Here is a 15,968-nt window from a genome sequence, read left to right on the forward strand (position 1 = left end):
TTTGAGAAGATAAACAAATTGATAAACCATGAGCCAGACTCATCAAGAAAAAGAGGGAGAGGGGCTTCCCTGGTGGCGCAGTGGTTGAGAATCCGCCTGCCGATGCAGGAGACACGGGTTCGTGCCCTGGTCCGGGAGGATCCCACGTGCCGTGGAGCGGCTGGGCCCGTGAGCCATGGCCACTGAGCCTGTGCGTCCGCAGCCTGTGCTCCGCAATGGGAGAGGCCACAACAGTGAGAGGCCCACATACCGCAAAAAAAAAAAAAAAAAAGAAAAAAGAAAAAGAGGGAGAGGACTCAAATCAATAAAATTAGAAATGAAAAAGGGGAAGTTACAAGAGACACCACAGAAATACAAAGCATCCTAAGAGACTACTACAAGCAACTCTATGCCAATAAAATGGACAATCTGGAAGAAATGGACAAATTCTTAGAAAGGTATAACCTTCCAAGACTGAACCAGGAAGAAACAGAAAATATGAACAGACCAATCACAAGTAATGAGATGGAAACTGTGATTAAAAATCTTCCAACAAACAAAAGTCCAGTACCAGATGGCTTCACAGGTGAATTCTATCAAACATTTAGAGAAGAGCTAACACCCATCCTTCTCAAACCCTCCAAAAAATTGCAAAGGAAGGAACACTCCCAAACTCATTCTATGAGGCCACCATCACCCTGATACCAAAACCAGACAAAGATACTACAAAAAAAGAAAATTACAGCCCAATATCACTGATGAATATAGATGCAAAAATCCTCAACAAAATACTAGTAAACAGAATCCAACAACACATTAAAAGGATCATACACCATGATCAAGTGGGATTTATCCCAGGGATGCAAGGATTCTTCAATATACGCAAATCAATCAATGTGATACACCATATTAACAAACTGAAGAATAAAAACCATACGATCATCTCAACAGATGCAGAAAAAGCTTTTGACAAAATTGAACACCGATTTATGATAAAAACTCTCCAGAAAGTGGGCACAGAGGGAACCTACCTCAACATAATAAAGGCCATATACGACAAACCCACAGCAAACATCATTCTCAATGGTGAAAAACTGAAAGCATTTCCTCTAAGATCAGGAAAAAGACAAGGATGTCCACTCTCACCACTATTATTCAACATAGTTTTGGAAGTCCTAGCCACAGCACTCAGAAAAGAAAAAGAAATAAGAGGAATACAAATTGGAAAAGAAGAAGTAAAACTGTCACTGTTTGCAGATGACATGATACTATACATAGAGAATCCTAAAAATGCCACCAGAAAACTACTAGAGCTAATCAATGAATTTGGTAAAGTTGCAGGATACAAAATTAATGCACAGAAATCTCTTGCTTTCCTATACACCGATGATGAAAAATCTGAAAGAGAAATTAAGGAAACACTCCCATTTACCATTGCAACAAAAAGAATAAAATACCTAGGAATAAACCTACCTAGGGAGACAAAAGACCTGTATGCCAAAAACTATAAGACACTGCTGAAAGAAATTAAAGATGATACCAACAGATGGAGAGATATACCATGTTCTTGGATTGGAAGAATCAATATTGTGAAAATGACTATACTACCCAAAGCAATCTACAGATTCAATGCAATCCCTATCAAATTACCAATGGCATTTTTTACAGAACTAGAACAAATCATCTTAAAATTTGTATGGAGACACAAAAGACCCTGAATAGCCAAAGCAGTCTTGAGGGGGAAAAAAGGAGCTGGAGGAATCACACTCCCTGACTTCAGACTATACTACAAAGCTACTAATCAAGACAATATGGTACTGGCACAAAAACAGAAACACAGATCAATGGAACAGGATAGAAACCCCAGAGATAAACCCATGCACCTGTGGTCAACTAATCTAAGACAAAGGAGGCAAGGATATACAATGGAGAAAAGACAGTCTCTTCAGTAAGTGGTGCTGGGAAAACTGGACAGCTACATGTAAAAGAATGAAATTAGAACACTCCCTAACACCATGCACAAAAATAAACTCAAAATGGATTTGAGACCGAAATGTAAGACCAGACACTATAAAACTCTTAGAGGAAAACATAGGAAGAACACTCTTTGACATAAATCACAAAAAGATCTTTTTTGATCCACCTCCTGGAGTAATGGAAATAAAAACAAAAATAAACAAATGGGACCTAATGAAACTTAAAAGCTTTTGCACAGCAAAGGAAACCATAAACAAGACGAAAAGACAACCCTCAGAATGGGAGAAAATACTTACAAATGAATCAACAGACAAAGGAGTAATCTCCAAAATATATAAATAGCTCATGCAGCTCAATATTAAAGAAACAAACAACCCAATCCAAACATGGGCAGAAGACCTAAATAGACATTTCTCCAAAGAAGACATACAGATGGCCGAGAAGCACATGAAAAGCTGCTCAACATCACTAATTATTAGAGAAATGCAAATCAAAAGTACAATGAGGTATCACCTCACACCAGTTAGGATGGGCATCATCAGAAAATCTACAAACAACAAATGCTGGAGAGGGTGTGGAGAAAAGGGAACCCTCTTGCACTGTTGGTGGGAATGTAAATTGATACAGCCACTATGGAGAACAGTATGGAGCTTCCTTAAAAAACTAAAAATAGAATTACCATATGACCCAACAATCCCACTACTGGGCATATACCCAGAGAAAACCATAATTCAAAAAGACACATGCACCCCAATGTTTGATGCAGCACTATTTACGATAGCCAGGTCATGGAAGCAACCTAAATGCCCATCGACAAATGAATGGATAAAGAAGTTGTGGTACATATATACAATGGAATATTACTCAGCCATAAAAAGGAACGAAATTGAGTCATTTGTAGAGTCGTGGATGGATTTAGAGACTATCACACAGAGTGAAGTAAGTCAGAAAGAGAAAAACAAGTATCGTATATTAATGTATATATGTGGAACCTAGAAAAATGGTACAGATGAACCGGTTTGCAGGGCAGAAGTTGAGACACAGACATAGAGAACAAACATATGGACACCAAGGGGGGAAAGTGGCAGGGGGTGGGGATGGTGGTGTGATGAATTGGGTGATTGGGATTGACATGTATACACTGATGTGTATAAAGTTGATGACTAATAAGAACCTGCTGTATATAAAAAAAAACTAAAAAACAAACAAAATCTTTATTGAGATGCAATTCCAATACCATAAAATTCAGCCTTTTAAAGGGTACATTTAAATGATTTTTAGTATATTCACAAAATTGGGCAACCATCACTGCCACCTAAGTTTAGAAGATTTTTATAACCCCAAAGAAACCACGTACCCATCAGCAGTCACCTCCACCCTACCATGCACCTGGCAACCACTAATCTTTCTGTCTCTGTGGATTTGCCTGTTTGGAACATTTCATATAAATGCAATCATATAATAGGTGGTGTTCTTTTATTTGGCTTCTTTCACTTAACGTATTGTTTTCAAAGTTTATCCATGTTATACCATGTATCAGGATTTCAATGTTTTTCATTCCCCAATAATATTCTATTGTATGGATATACGCCATGTTGTATTTATCCATTCATCTTTTGATGGACATTTGGATGGTTTCCACTTTGGTGTTATTATGAATAATGCTGCTGTGAACATTTGTATACTAGTTTTTGTGTGGACATATATTTTCATTCCTCTTGGGTATATACCTAGGAGTGGAATTGCTGGGTCATATGGTAACTATGTTTAACATTTTGAGGAGCTGTCAAAGTGTTTTCCAAAGTGGCTGCATCATTTTACATTATCAGCAATGTGTGAGGGTTCCAATTTCTCCACATCCTCACCAACACGTACTATTGTCTGTCTTTTTTATTATAGCCTTCCTAATGGGTGTGAAGTGATCAGGTCAGAACCTGCGTCCCAGCGAGGGGATTCAGAGGGAAAGGTAGATTATATGGGCAGAGATCCTCCCTGGGGAGTGAGGGGTTCAAGCCACATATTGGGTGCCCCAGTCCTGGGGTCCGACACAGGGGAGATGAGCTCCCTTGGCTGATTGGAGGGCCAGTGGGACTAACAGGAGGGCTGCGGGAAGCCTGGACTCTTCTCAGGAGGAGTAGGTACATTGAAGTGCAGAAACACTAATCTCGTATTTTGCAGTCTGTTTCAACTTTATTAGTCAAATGGTTTATCTGTGGATTCTTTAGGATTTTCTATATACAAGATCATGGTATCTGCAAATAGATAGCTTTTATTTCTTCCTTTCCAAAATTGATGCCTTTTATTTCTTTTTCTTGCCTAACTGTCCTAGCTATAACCTATGTGAATAGCCATTCTTGTCTTTTTCCTAATCTCAAGGGGACACATTCATTCTTTCACCATTTAGTATAATATTAGCTGTGGATTTTCGTAGATGTCCTTTATCAAGTTGAAGAAGTTCCTTTCCATTCCCAGTTTTGAGTGTTTTTATCATGTTGGATTTTGTCAAATGCTTTTTTCTACATCAACTGAGATGATCATGTGGTTTCTGCCCTTTATTACCATGGTGTGTTCTATTGATTGATTTTTGTATATAAAATGAACCTTGTACCCCTGGCTTAGATCCCATTCAGTCATGGTGTAGAATCCTTTTTTATATGTTGTTGGATTCTGTTTGCTAATATTTTGTCCGGGATTTTGTATGTCTTTATTCATAAGAGCTATTGGCCCGTAGTTTTCTTTTGTGTGTGATGTTTGGTGTTAGGGTAACACTGGCCTCGTATAAAGAGTTGGAAAGTTTCCTCCTATTCTATTTGCGTCACACTCATTCTTGTGTGAAAGTCTCTGCTCATGCCATTCCTGATCTGAAACACCCGTGCCTTGCCTCTCAGCACTCCAAGTCCCGTCCCTTGTTGGGAGACAGCTCAAGTTCTCCTCATTCCTGAGCCCCTTCCTATCTGCTCCAGCCCCACAGTGAGCTCACCCTCCATGGAGCCCCTTCGGTTCTCACCATGCTTACAGTTGGCGCTTACTATAAAGTGCTGTAGCTATGCGTGATCACAGTAAATGCGAGGTGTTAGGCAGAAATTGGAAGTAGGACAAGTGGTGTCCCAAAAAGTAGCAGAGCCTCCATCAGGCAGCTGAAGGCAGGAAGATACCTGAGCCTGGTGACCCAGGACCAGCAGGACAACTCAGGGCCATAGGACTAGCTCCCTAGTATAGCCGCAGCAGAATACAGAGGCAGAATAGCAGCAATGTACTCATTACTGCTTGAATAGTGGCTCAGCAACTTACTAGCAAGTCATTCTCTAGCCCTAGTTTTCTCATCTTTGAAATGGGAATAATAGTGTCAATCTCAGAGTCACAGTAAATATTACAGGAATTCACCTACGCAAAACACATTGTATTAAGTTTAATACGTGGTAGCTTTAATATACACCAATGGATATTCTCTGTGAAACAAAAATTTGTGGTTAAATCTTGGAAATGCTGCAAACTACATCCCTCCCTCTTCTTGGAAATTCCCAGTGCACACTGGCATAGTAAAAGATCTGAGAAGTCCCATGTAAAGAATCCTATTTAATTTATTTTGGTGCAGGATTTCCCAGATCTCTTTGTCAAACTGACCCTCTCCCCCACCCCTTTATTATTATTATTCTTTTCCGGTACGCGGGCCTCTCACTGTTGTGGCCTCTCTCGCTGCGGGAGCACAGGCTCCAGACGCGCAGGCTCAGCGGTCATGGCTCACCGGCCCAGCCGCTCCGCGGCATGGGGGATCCTCCCAGACCGGGGCACGAACCCGTGTCTCCTGCATCGGCAGGCGGACTCTCTACCACTGCGCCACCAGGGAAGCCCCGTCCCTCTCCCCCTTTTAAATTTAACATCTATTTAACACACTTTGGGAAACACAATATTAGCTGTATTTAGTTACTCAAGTAAGTCACATTCAATTGTTAAAAACTGATCACGTTTTACTGTTTTGCTTTTCCCATAGGCATGTGTAATTTAAAAGTAGTAGCCTAGGGCTTCCCTGGTGGCGCAGTGGTTGAGAGTCCGCCTGCTGATGCAGGGGACACGGTTCGTGCCCCGGTCCGGGAGGATCCCACATGCCGCGGAGGGGCTGGGCCCGTGAGCCATGGCCGCTGAGCCTGCGCATCCGGAGCCTGTGCTCCACAAAGGGAGAGGCCACAGCAGTGAGAGGCCCGCGTACCGCAAAAATAAAATAAAATAAAATATTCCTTCACATTTAAAAGTAGTAGCCTAGGAGAAATAAAGGCTTCTAACCTAGAGAGAACAGAATGCTTTGGACCCAAAGGAAATGAGAAATTTCAGGCAGAAGGAGATCAATAAAGAGCTATTTTGGGCCATGGAGACATTTCTAGAATTACAGATTCTTAGAGTTTGACAGCACGTTAAAGTTCAGCTCCTTTAAATTCTCACCCAGTGCAGAAATTGCCCTTCATCAGTTCCAATGCCTCTGGCATATATCCAGCCTCCCCATTTTTAAGCAGCTCTAGTAATTAAGAAATTTTCCCTCACATTGGGCTGAAATCTGCCTCCTTGGAACCTCCACCAGAGATCATGTTAATGGAATTTTGACTTTTGTGCTTTAGTGAGAGCTGCCCATTTTGGAAATAGCAAATAAAAGGCACAGACATTTTTTGAATCCTTACACAATGTGAAGTAACATATCTGTTAACTGAACAGTGAACTGAAAATCAGAATTGTTGGAAGCAACATTTTTCATTTTCTCCATCTGTAAATAGGGCAAATAATCAGAAGTTCAGCTATACTGTAAGTGATGCATGTAATATTTACTTTGTGGGTGGAATTATTTTTCAATTGGAAGTTTCTGAGTAGAAAGAGGGAATATATATTTTAAGCAACTTCTACTTTCCTATTTTTTTAATTTTAAAAACATTTAAAGAGCCTTTTTTAAACTCATCGTCCCGAGCTTATCCTTCTAGCTTCCTGTATTATAAAAATAAGTATTAAATAATTAAAATATAGTATATGTCTCATAAATATAGGTTTATCAGTAAGAACAGGTAACATTACCTACATTTAATGGAAATGTAGCTGTTTGATCCAATGTAGATTTCCCCAAGGCAAATCTTAAAATCTTTAAGTTTTAAAACCTTAAGGAAAACCCCAAGGGGTAAACCGAATACCACTTAAATGGGAAGAGAACAAGGGTCTAGGGTCTTCTAAGAGTCTAATAAAATTCAGCAAGAAATCAGAGACGTGACAAAACCATAACCTGCTATAAAAAGGACAAGTTGTGTTTTCATAGGACAGTCCTTCCAAAGGAGAACTTTCCAGACTTGATCTCAGATTTTGCATTAAACTGCTACTTGGTCACATCTTAGTATCTGTACCTCATTCTGATGCTGTGAAGCAAAAAGGTTCACATTCCTATTTTGCAAGGGAAGAAACCAAAGTAAAGTCAAACCTGATTCTTGCTGGACAATACTCAATTCTATATTGATACTGACATTCCAACAATTGGGTTAGTTTGGTGCTAGCTGTGTTCTCATTTCAGTTAAATTGTTCTCTTTGGTTAAATTCAATAGTTTCCTTAATAAAGACAATGGGAAACCAATATAGGCCTGTGGAGGAAAAGAGTCAGCATTACTTAGGACTAACAAATGCTGTTGTGGGCACCGTAATGCTTAATGTGCATGGCTTGCCTGAGGATTCTGTAATCTGGGCTCAACTGTAGTTGACAACACTATACAGACTCACAGACAGACCACCGAGGCTGTTTTCGTCTTTGTCCTTCAAACACAGAATATCACAGGTTACATCATCTATGCCTTCAACACGTACTAGGGCAACTTAACGCAGTGCCAGTCATTCACAGGAAACACTTTTTGAGTGCCTAAGGTGAGGCTGAATAAAACCTGGTCCCTGGCTTCATAGAACTGGCAGCTGAGTGAGAGAGACAGACTAGCCGATCAATCATTTCCAGAGAAAATAACAAGTTCTTTGCGGGAGCCAGGCAGTCAAGGGCAAACAAATCAGAGCGGGTAGTGGGAAAAGGCTTCTCAGAGGAGCTGACTTCTGAGCTGTCGGTAGCAGAACGTAACCATCTCTGACTTCAATTCCCAGCACTCAGGTGAGAAAGTACCTTCTTACCCTGTTTGTCTGAGTTCCTGACACGGTAACAGCCAGAGGTAATGCCTGTGCTCTAAGAGGAAGAGAACGAGAGAGAAAAGAGGAAAGAGCAACAAGGAGAGAGAGCGAAGGAGAAGGACGACGAGAGGGAGAAGGGAGGGGAGGAGAGAGAGAGAGAGAACAAGAAGCAGAAACTGAAAGCCCCATTGTAGGCAGGTTCTGGAACTTGCTAGACATGGCCAGGAGGATGAAGGGTGACACCCTGTGCCCCAGCAATTTGCATCCTCAACGCGGGTGTAAAACCTAGTGTACGAACCACCCTTCCTCTTTGTCAGGCAACGGGACAGGGGGACATGGTCTCCTCCAACCCAAGGAGCTTGGGTTGAGCCAAGGCAGTGAGCTGCTGCTGCCTTCCTCCCCCAGTGAGGGCAGCAAGATGAAGGCGCACATCCCTATGCTCTCCCACAAAGTGAGGCCAGACACGTATGCTAATTCCCCGAGGTAACATCTCTGCATAGAGCGTGCCACGCACCCCAGTCCTCCACCCTCCCAGAAGTGGGGCCCATGAGGATGCCGCTGGGCCTCCTTCGGGACCCCATTCCCCACCCCGGAACTCCGCTGAAGGTCAGAAAAAGAAGTGCGAGTGATTACCTCAGGCTGTCCTCCAGGGTCTCCTCGTCGGAAGAGAAGGTCCCATTGCTGACACTCGGGGGAGAGCGACACTTGCGCCCTGCAGACGCCTCCCGGGCCCTCGACGTGCCTTTCTTTTTCCTTTTGCCAAACAACTTCTTCAAAGGCTGGAATTTGCCTCCCTTCTTCTTGTCTGTGGATTACAAGATAAACACACGCTGCAGTTTGACAGGGCTGCCCCTCTGAGCCTAGAGCGAATTACCACCGGGCTGCGAGCCGGGGCAAAGGGCGGCCCGGCTGTTGGAGCCAAGAGACACTCGGCCGCGCGCCAGCACCGTCGTTGGGCAGCCGGTGCTCGCAGCAGCCACAGCAGCGGGCGAGGCGGGCCCCAGGCATGGGTCCTCCGCCACCCCCCCATCCCCCGGCTCTCGACAAGCGCCCGCAGGCACCACGAAGGGCTTCCCAACTTCATGGTGGTCGGCAGGGCATCCCCTGCACGTGCCACACGAAGCTGCTGCCTGCTTTCTTTTAACAAAGCAGATGGCCACGGTCCCTTTCCACGGAAGAAGCTGAGAAAAACACCTAAGTCAGACAGGTGGTTAAAAGATTTATATATCTATGTATGTGACTTACATATATATATCATCTCCCCTGATAATCACTCTCTTTCAGCCTTTGTTAGGTAACAGAAGATAACTGCTAACTCCTGGCATAAGCTTTGTCCCCGATTCCCTCCATCCTAATATATTTCCAGTTTATTCCTCTTGTCTCCTTTTTTTTTTTTTTTTTTTTTTGTGGTACGCGGGCCTCTCACTGTCGTGGCCTCTCCCGTTGTGGAGCACAGGCTCCGGACGCGCAGGCTCAGCGGCCATGGCTCACGGGCCCAGCTGCTCCACGGCATGTGGGATCTTCCCGGACCGGGGCACGAACCCGTGACCCCTGCATCGGCAGGCGGATTCTCAACCACTGCGCCACCAGGGAAGCCCCATCTTGTCTCCTTTTAAGATCTACTATGAAGAGCCCCGAGAGGAGCTGCTATGAACATCTTTCCATATATTACTTGATCCAGTCAGGACCCAGGCTCACTGCCAGCACTTTCTACATATATTTTAGGTAATACCTTTCAGTTCTGCTCCTTCAGGTACAAATCCCTCCAAATTACTCCATTCCTACCCTGGAAAAGAAAGTGTAAATCACCCTCTACTAGGAGAAGTATCTTCTCAGATCTTTCCTTTTCTTTAAGAAGCTTAAAGAGTCATTTATACAGTGGTCAATCTTTTTTTAAAATTATTTAACCCTTACTATGCACGACTGCTCTAAGACCTTTACAGATATTAACTCAGTTATCTTCAAAACAACCCTGGGAAGTAGATACTACTAACATCCCTATTTCACGGATGAGGAACCTAAGGCCCAGAGAGATGAAATTACTTGTCTGTGTCACGGGAAACGTATCTTGGAAGCTGAAGTCAGGAGCTTTGAGGGAAAAGGACAGATGAACACTCACAACGTGTATAGAAAAGTACTTGCACAAAACATAGGTACGAGCCCCCAGCTGGGTATCAGAGCCCCCAGATCTCTGCTGGCCAGAGTCTACAGAGAGATCTGGGTATAAAAATGAGGTTAATGATGTTCAGGTAGTCATCTCATTTCCTCTGGTGATCTGCAGTTCTGGCTTTACTAAGAGTTCTCAGAAAATCTGACATGAGGAAGAAACTACTTTGCTCTGAGCAGTGGTGTGAGACAGTGAGGAAGCAGAAAGTATAATCACCAGTTACAAAAAGATAACAGTCTGGAATCCTTAGTATAAATACAAACACACCTTCAAACTTCATCGATCCCTGAGATAACATACTGTATCACCCTTAAAAGGAAAGGAGATTTACAACATAGCAGATGCCCCCATACATAAGGCACTGTGCTAAGCATGTAGTCCTCAGAGTTCAATTATTTAAGAGACAAGGAAATGTGCAATATAATTGAGATCATTTTAAAATGGTTAAAAAAACCACCCAAAATTGGAGGGTTTAATTTCAGAATGTCTGTATGTTTTCAGTGGTTATTTATTCAGGAGTATAGGCCAGAGATTTTCACAAAACCTACTTTTGGTTCCCATCAGTAAAATCTCCAAAGGCTAATATAAAAAATTACAATCAGTAGTTTTTGAAGACCACCACAGAATATTAGAGAAATGTTAGAAGAATTGATTCTATATAAAAATGAGTCAATTTAAAAAATTTAAATTAAAAGAATTCTATAAGGTGCCACAAGTATCATTACATTACTATAGAATTGGTCTTTGGCACTGCCTGATGAAATAAGTGAGTACTTTCTCTACAACTGTCCAAGGCTCAAAATATGTAAGTGACATCTGATTTCTAAGTTTGACAGCATCATAGTAAATGGTCAAACAGTAACTTATGCTACATTTCACTTATTTATGAGGTAAAATTCTTTTTTTTTCCTTTTATATCAATTGCTTTTTTTCCCACTGTAGAAATACCTAACCCCAAATTCTCTAATCAGAAATATTCTAAAAGACCATAGCAAAATTCTAAAAGTATCAGTTAGGATAACATCATTACCTCCAGCCTGGGCCCACAAATCTAGCTTTTAAGCTAAGTAGAGAATTTTAGAATGTTAGAATTTATTGATGGGGGGAAAAAGTCATCCCTTTCTCTAAAATCTAGGTGGATTTGGTGGGGTTCAGTTGAGCTGGAACCAAGAGAGTCAGCTATAATTAAAGGCAAATTAAATTACAGTTTCTTGAATGGGTATTTAACTGATGGGTGACTTGGTCTACATGGTCAGCCAAGAAGGCTGATGAGGGCCTTTGTAATGCTTGGTGTCTTTTTTTTTAATTGGGGTATAATTGATTTACAATGTTGTGTTAGTTTCTGCTGTACAGCAAAGTGAATCTGCTATGCAAATACATATATCCACTATTTATTTATTTATTTATTTATTTATTTTGCGGTACGCGGGCCTCTCACTGTTGTGGCCTCTCCCGTTGCGGAGCACAGGCTCAGCGGCCATGGCTCACGGGCCCAGCCGCTCCGCGGCATGCGGGACCCTCCCGGACCGGGGCACGAACCCGTGTCCCCTGCATCGGCAGGCGGACTCTCAACCACTGCGCCAACCGGGGAAGCCCTATCCACTCTTTTTTAGATTCTTTTCCCATATAGGTCATTGCAGAGTATTAAGTAGAGTTCCCTGTGCTATACAGTCAGTCCTTATTAGTTATCTGTTTTATATATAGTAGTGTGTATGTGTCAATCTCAATCTTCCAATTTATCCCTCCCCCCATTACCCCCGGTAATCATGTTTATTTTCTACATCTGTAACTATTTCGGTTTTGTAGATAAGTTCATTTGTAGCCTTTTTTTTACATTCCACATATAAGCAATATCATATATTGGTCTTTCTCTGACTTACTTCACTATGAGAATCTCTAGGTCCATCCATGTTGCTGCAAATGGCATTATTTTGTTCTTTTTTATGGCTGAGTAATGCCTCAGTCTTTTTTTTTTTTTAATTTATTTTTGTCTGCCTTGGGTCTTTGTTGCTGTGCCTCGGCTTTTCTCTCGTTGCGGTGAGCAGGGGCTACTCTTCATTGGAGTACGTGGGCTTCTCATTGCGGTGGCTTGTCCTGTTGCAGAGCACGGGCTCTAGGCGCGCAGGCTTCAATAGTTGTGGCACATGGGCTGAGTAGTTGTGGCTCATGGGCTGTAGAGCGCAGGCTCAGTACTTGTGGTGCACGGGCTTAGTTGCTCCGCGGCATGTGGGATCTTCCCGGACCAGGGCTTGAACCCATGTCCCCTGCATTAGCAGGTGGATGCTTAACCACTGCACCACCAGGGAAGTCCTGCCTCAAGTGTCTTGAATGGGGGCAGCCACCAGATAAAATATTTGCTGCACTGGTCATATTGGGGGGTTGGGGCAGAAAGTGAACAGACAGTCTGGGAGAGGACACCAGGGTATGGAAACCTCAGCTCGGCGAACTTGGTGGGCTTCATGCGAGTACAGAATGGCCTCCTTCAGGTGACCTATCTGTAGAGGTGGCCGTTTGAGGACTGCTTGTAATCCAGGCAGCCTAGGACTTTGTGCTGCATGTTATATGGGCAATCTCTTGGCATGAGTCCACACACATCATTCTGGAAGACGTGTCAAAGTCCAGATGTCAGATAGCGCTCTTCTCATAAATTACTTGGGAAAGGCTGCTTCATCAATGCCTTACTTATTACCCGGAAGGTAAAAGAACAGTAAAACCTACCTGAACTTTCCATCCAACAAACAATCCTCTTACTCATGAGAAAAAAAAAGATTCTAAGTCCTAAGAATACCAGTCTTTCTTCGGAGGAGGAGTCAGAACACAGAAGCTTTTGTTAGAAGTCTGCTTCAAAGTCTTAGTGTTTGGTGACGTCTCAGTTATAAAAAAAAAAAATTTCCCCCATTCTCACTTCCGAAATTAATTTTACATTCCTGTCAGAAATACCTTTACAGTTTAAATAAAATTTAAAAGTTTATTTTTATGATTATATTATTACTGACTGTGGCAATTAATTATTTTTCCAGGATTAACTTTAGAAAAAACTCAGTAATTGCAACGAGGTTCACCCAACATTCGGACAGCAAACTGTGATTTAGCAACATTAATAGGGAATAAAATTTTATAAATCAGGGAAGGAGTTATACTCTTATTTACTTGATTCCCCAATTTTCTTCTCAATGTTTAGGTCTAAGATCTTTTATATCAAAAAGGCGTGTACTAAGAAGCAGCCCCGGTCTCCAAATCTCGTTCTTCTAGACCCCGCTTCGCCGTGCATTTCAGATGCCTCGTGGAAGCTGAAGCCACACACCCCGTGTGGCCCCTCCGGCCAGCCGGGCGCCTCAGATGAGAACCGCGCCCAGGCCAGCGCCCACTGCTCAGCCACCAGCAGCAGCTTCACCATCTGCTGTTGTCTCCCCTGCTGTTCTTCCCCAGCAGCCAGGTCTGATGGCCCAGATGGCAGCCACTGCAGCCGGCGTGGCTGTGGGTTCTGCCGTCGGCCACACTCTGGGTCATGCCCTCCCTGGTGGCTCCAGTGGAGGAAGTAATGCTGAGCCCTCAAGGCTTGACATCACTCACCAGGAGCCTCGGGGAACCCAGCCTGCACAGCAGCAGCAGAGTGGCCCATGCTTTTTTGAGGTGAAACAGTTTTTGGAGTGTGCCCAGAACGAGGGTGACCTTAAGCTGTGTGAAGGTTTCAGCAAGGTGCTGAAAACAGTGCAGACTGGCGAACAGGTTAGCTTCATCAAGAAGTTCCAGTTGAGGACTGCCTCGACTGTTCTTGACTTTTTTCTCTTCCAAATGAATTCTAGGATCAAATTGCCAGGCCCTGTCAAAAGGCATGTTAGAGTTTTGATGGGAATTGCATGTAATTTATAGATCAATTTGGGATAAAAGTTGTACAATATTGAATATTCCTGTCCATTAACATGATTTCTCTTTATTTAGGTTACTTTCTATGCTTTTCAATAAAGTGTATTTCCATAGAGGTTTTCTCTTTTTAAAAATTTGGTCCTATGTAACTTTTGGTTGTAATTGCTATCATAAATATATCTATTTTTTAAAATTAAAAAAAAAAAGAAGTTCCAGTTGGAGGCATGAAAAATCATCTCTCAGGACCACATTGGTTTAACATTAAAAATATAATTGATAGGGCTTCCCTGGTGGCGCAGCGGTTGAGAGTGCGCCTGCCGATGCAGGGGACACGGGTTCGTGCCCCGGTCCGGGAAGATCCCACATGCCGTGGAGCGGCTGGGCCCGTGAGCCATGACCGCTGAGCCTGCACGTCCGGAGCCTGTGCTCCGCAACGGGAGAGGCCACAACAGTGAGAGGCCCGCGTACCACAGAAACAAAGACAAAAAAACAAACAAAAAAAATATAATTGATAGTGAAGATATAAAGTGTGAAGCCACCAGTTAAACCTCTCCTCAATCATTAATAGCTTTTGTGCTTCAGGATTGCAGTGGAAGCGGGTATTCTCACCATATGGAAGCTCACGGAGATGGTATTGAGTTTGGGGCTGGGTGCGTGTTTGTGTGGCCTCTTAAACATGCTTTTGTTTGTGAACTAATTAGAATAAAGTGATTTTCTTTCCAAAAAAAACAAGTAACTAAATTTTATGACACACTTGCAATCCTATGCTACGATCACCATTATGGAAACCTGAGCATGTGTCTGCACATAGCCACTCGATAAACTATTTTATGATCAGTTTATGATTTGGGGGCTGTAATAACTATCTGTCTCCCCAGAATCAACTGGATTAAGTGCACAGTCATCAACAGCAGCTATTTTTCTTGACAAATAACGCCAATTGTCATTGTGAATATATTTGTACAGATGGGGCCTAAAAGATCAAAGCAATTTTCACAATGCAGTAAAACAGCACTTCTGCAATGCTATTAATATTCCAGAATACAACTGTCATATAGAAGGAGTATGGCTTCACAAAGTATTCTCTAACATTAAAGTATTTAGAATGGCATTTTAGAAGTTTACAACAGAAATTTACTTTTGTTGGGACAGTGGGGAGAGGAGGGGAGGGAGAAGAAAGAAGTGATATTTCTACTAAATTTGTTTTTTTAATGACTGCAGCTCTAGTTAGGGGTTAAGTTAAGTATGTAGGCCCCAGAGATGAGAGCAGTTGGCCTGAATCCTGATCCCATGTCTTACTAGCTATGAAACATCTGCTTACCAGCCTCTGTGGAAATTGACCATCTTAAATGGTAAGATTGAGTTAATAGGAGAAAAAACAGTGGGTGTCACATTTTCTTAATATTTCAGCATTTCTCTGCCATAATTTTTCACATGAAAGAACCTATATCTGCACATACACTGCTTCAGGGATCACAGTAATTTTCATTCTTTAAGTACTGAATTGAATTAATTTATTTTCATCATCCAATAATTACTTTAGGGAATTTGTTTTCATTTTAAAAAGTACTCACTATCCATTATTTCATGGATATAATTACATACCATTTGATGGCTGCATCATCATAATTGCTAGTTTATATAGAAGATTCTAAAAATTAAAAATCACTGGGCAAGTCAAGCAAATCTGATTCATTTTCCATTTGTCAGAAGAATGCACTTCTTATATTTTCATTTCTAAACCTAAAATAATAAAAGCATACAATTTCTCTGCATTGGATTTATATGCTACACTTCCAGATGAGAAACAGAATTTCCTCTCATAGTTAATCTGGAGCATCATAAA

At 42.2% G+C, this 15,968-nt stretch overlaps 1 protein-coding gene and 1 pseudogene across 2 annotated transcripts in view; one reads left to right on the plus strand and one right to left on the minus strand.

The window, feature by feature from the left end:
- The window catches only part of CRACD (capping protein inhibiting regulator of actin dynamics), a 150,302-nt gene that overhangs the window by 61,122 nt on the left and 73,212 nt on the right, over nucleotides 1-15,968 (minus strand). Inside the window, exon 2 of one of the 2 annotated variants that reach the window (XM_067035775.1) lies at nucleotides 8,722-8,893. The gene's annotated coding sequence lies outside the window, so the exon portion shown is untranslated. Of the gene's footprint in view, nucleotides 1-8,721; nucleotides 8,894-15,968 lie in introns of those variants that run through there. The other variant, XM_067035774.1, reaches the window with a different exon arrangement.
- On the plus strand, nucleotides 13,532-14,012 carry LOC131758153 (coiled-coil-helix-coiled-coil-helix domain-containing protein 2 pseudogene; annotated as a pseudogene).

This window comes from Kogia breviceps, chromosome 6, assembly GCF_026419965.1.
Source record: "Kogia breviceps isolate mKogBre1 chromosome 6, mKogBre1 haplotype 1, whole genome shotgun sequence".
Taxonomy (NCBI): Eukaryota; Metazoa; Chordata; class Mammalia; order Artiodactyla; family Physeteridae; genus Kogia; species Kogia breviceps.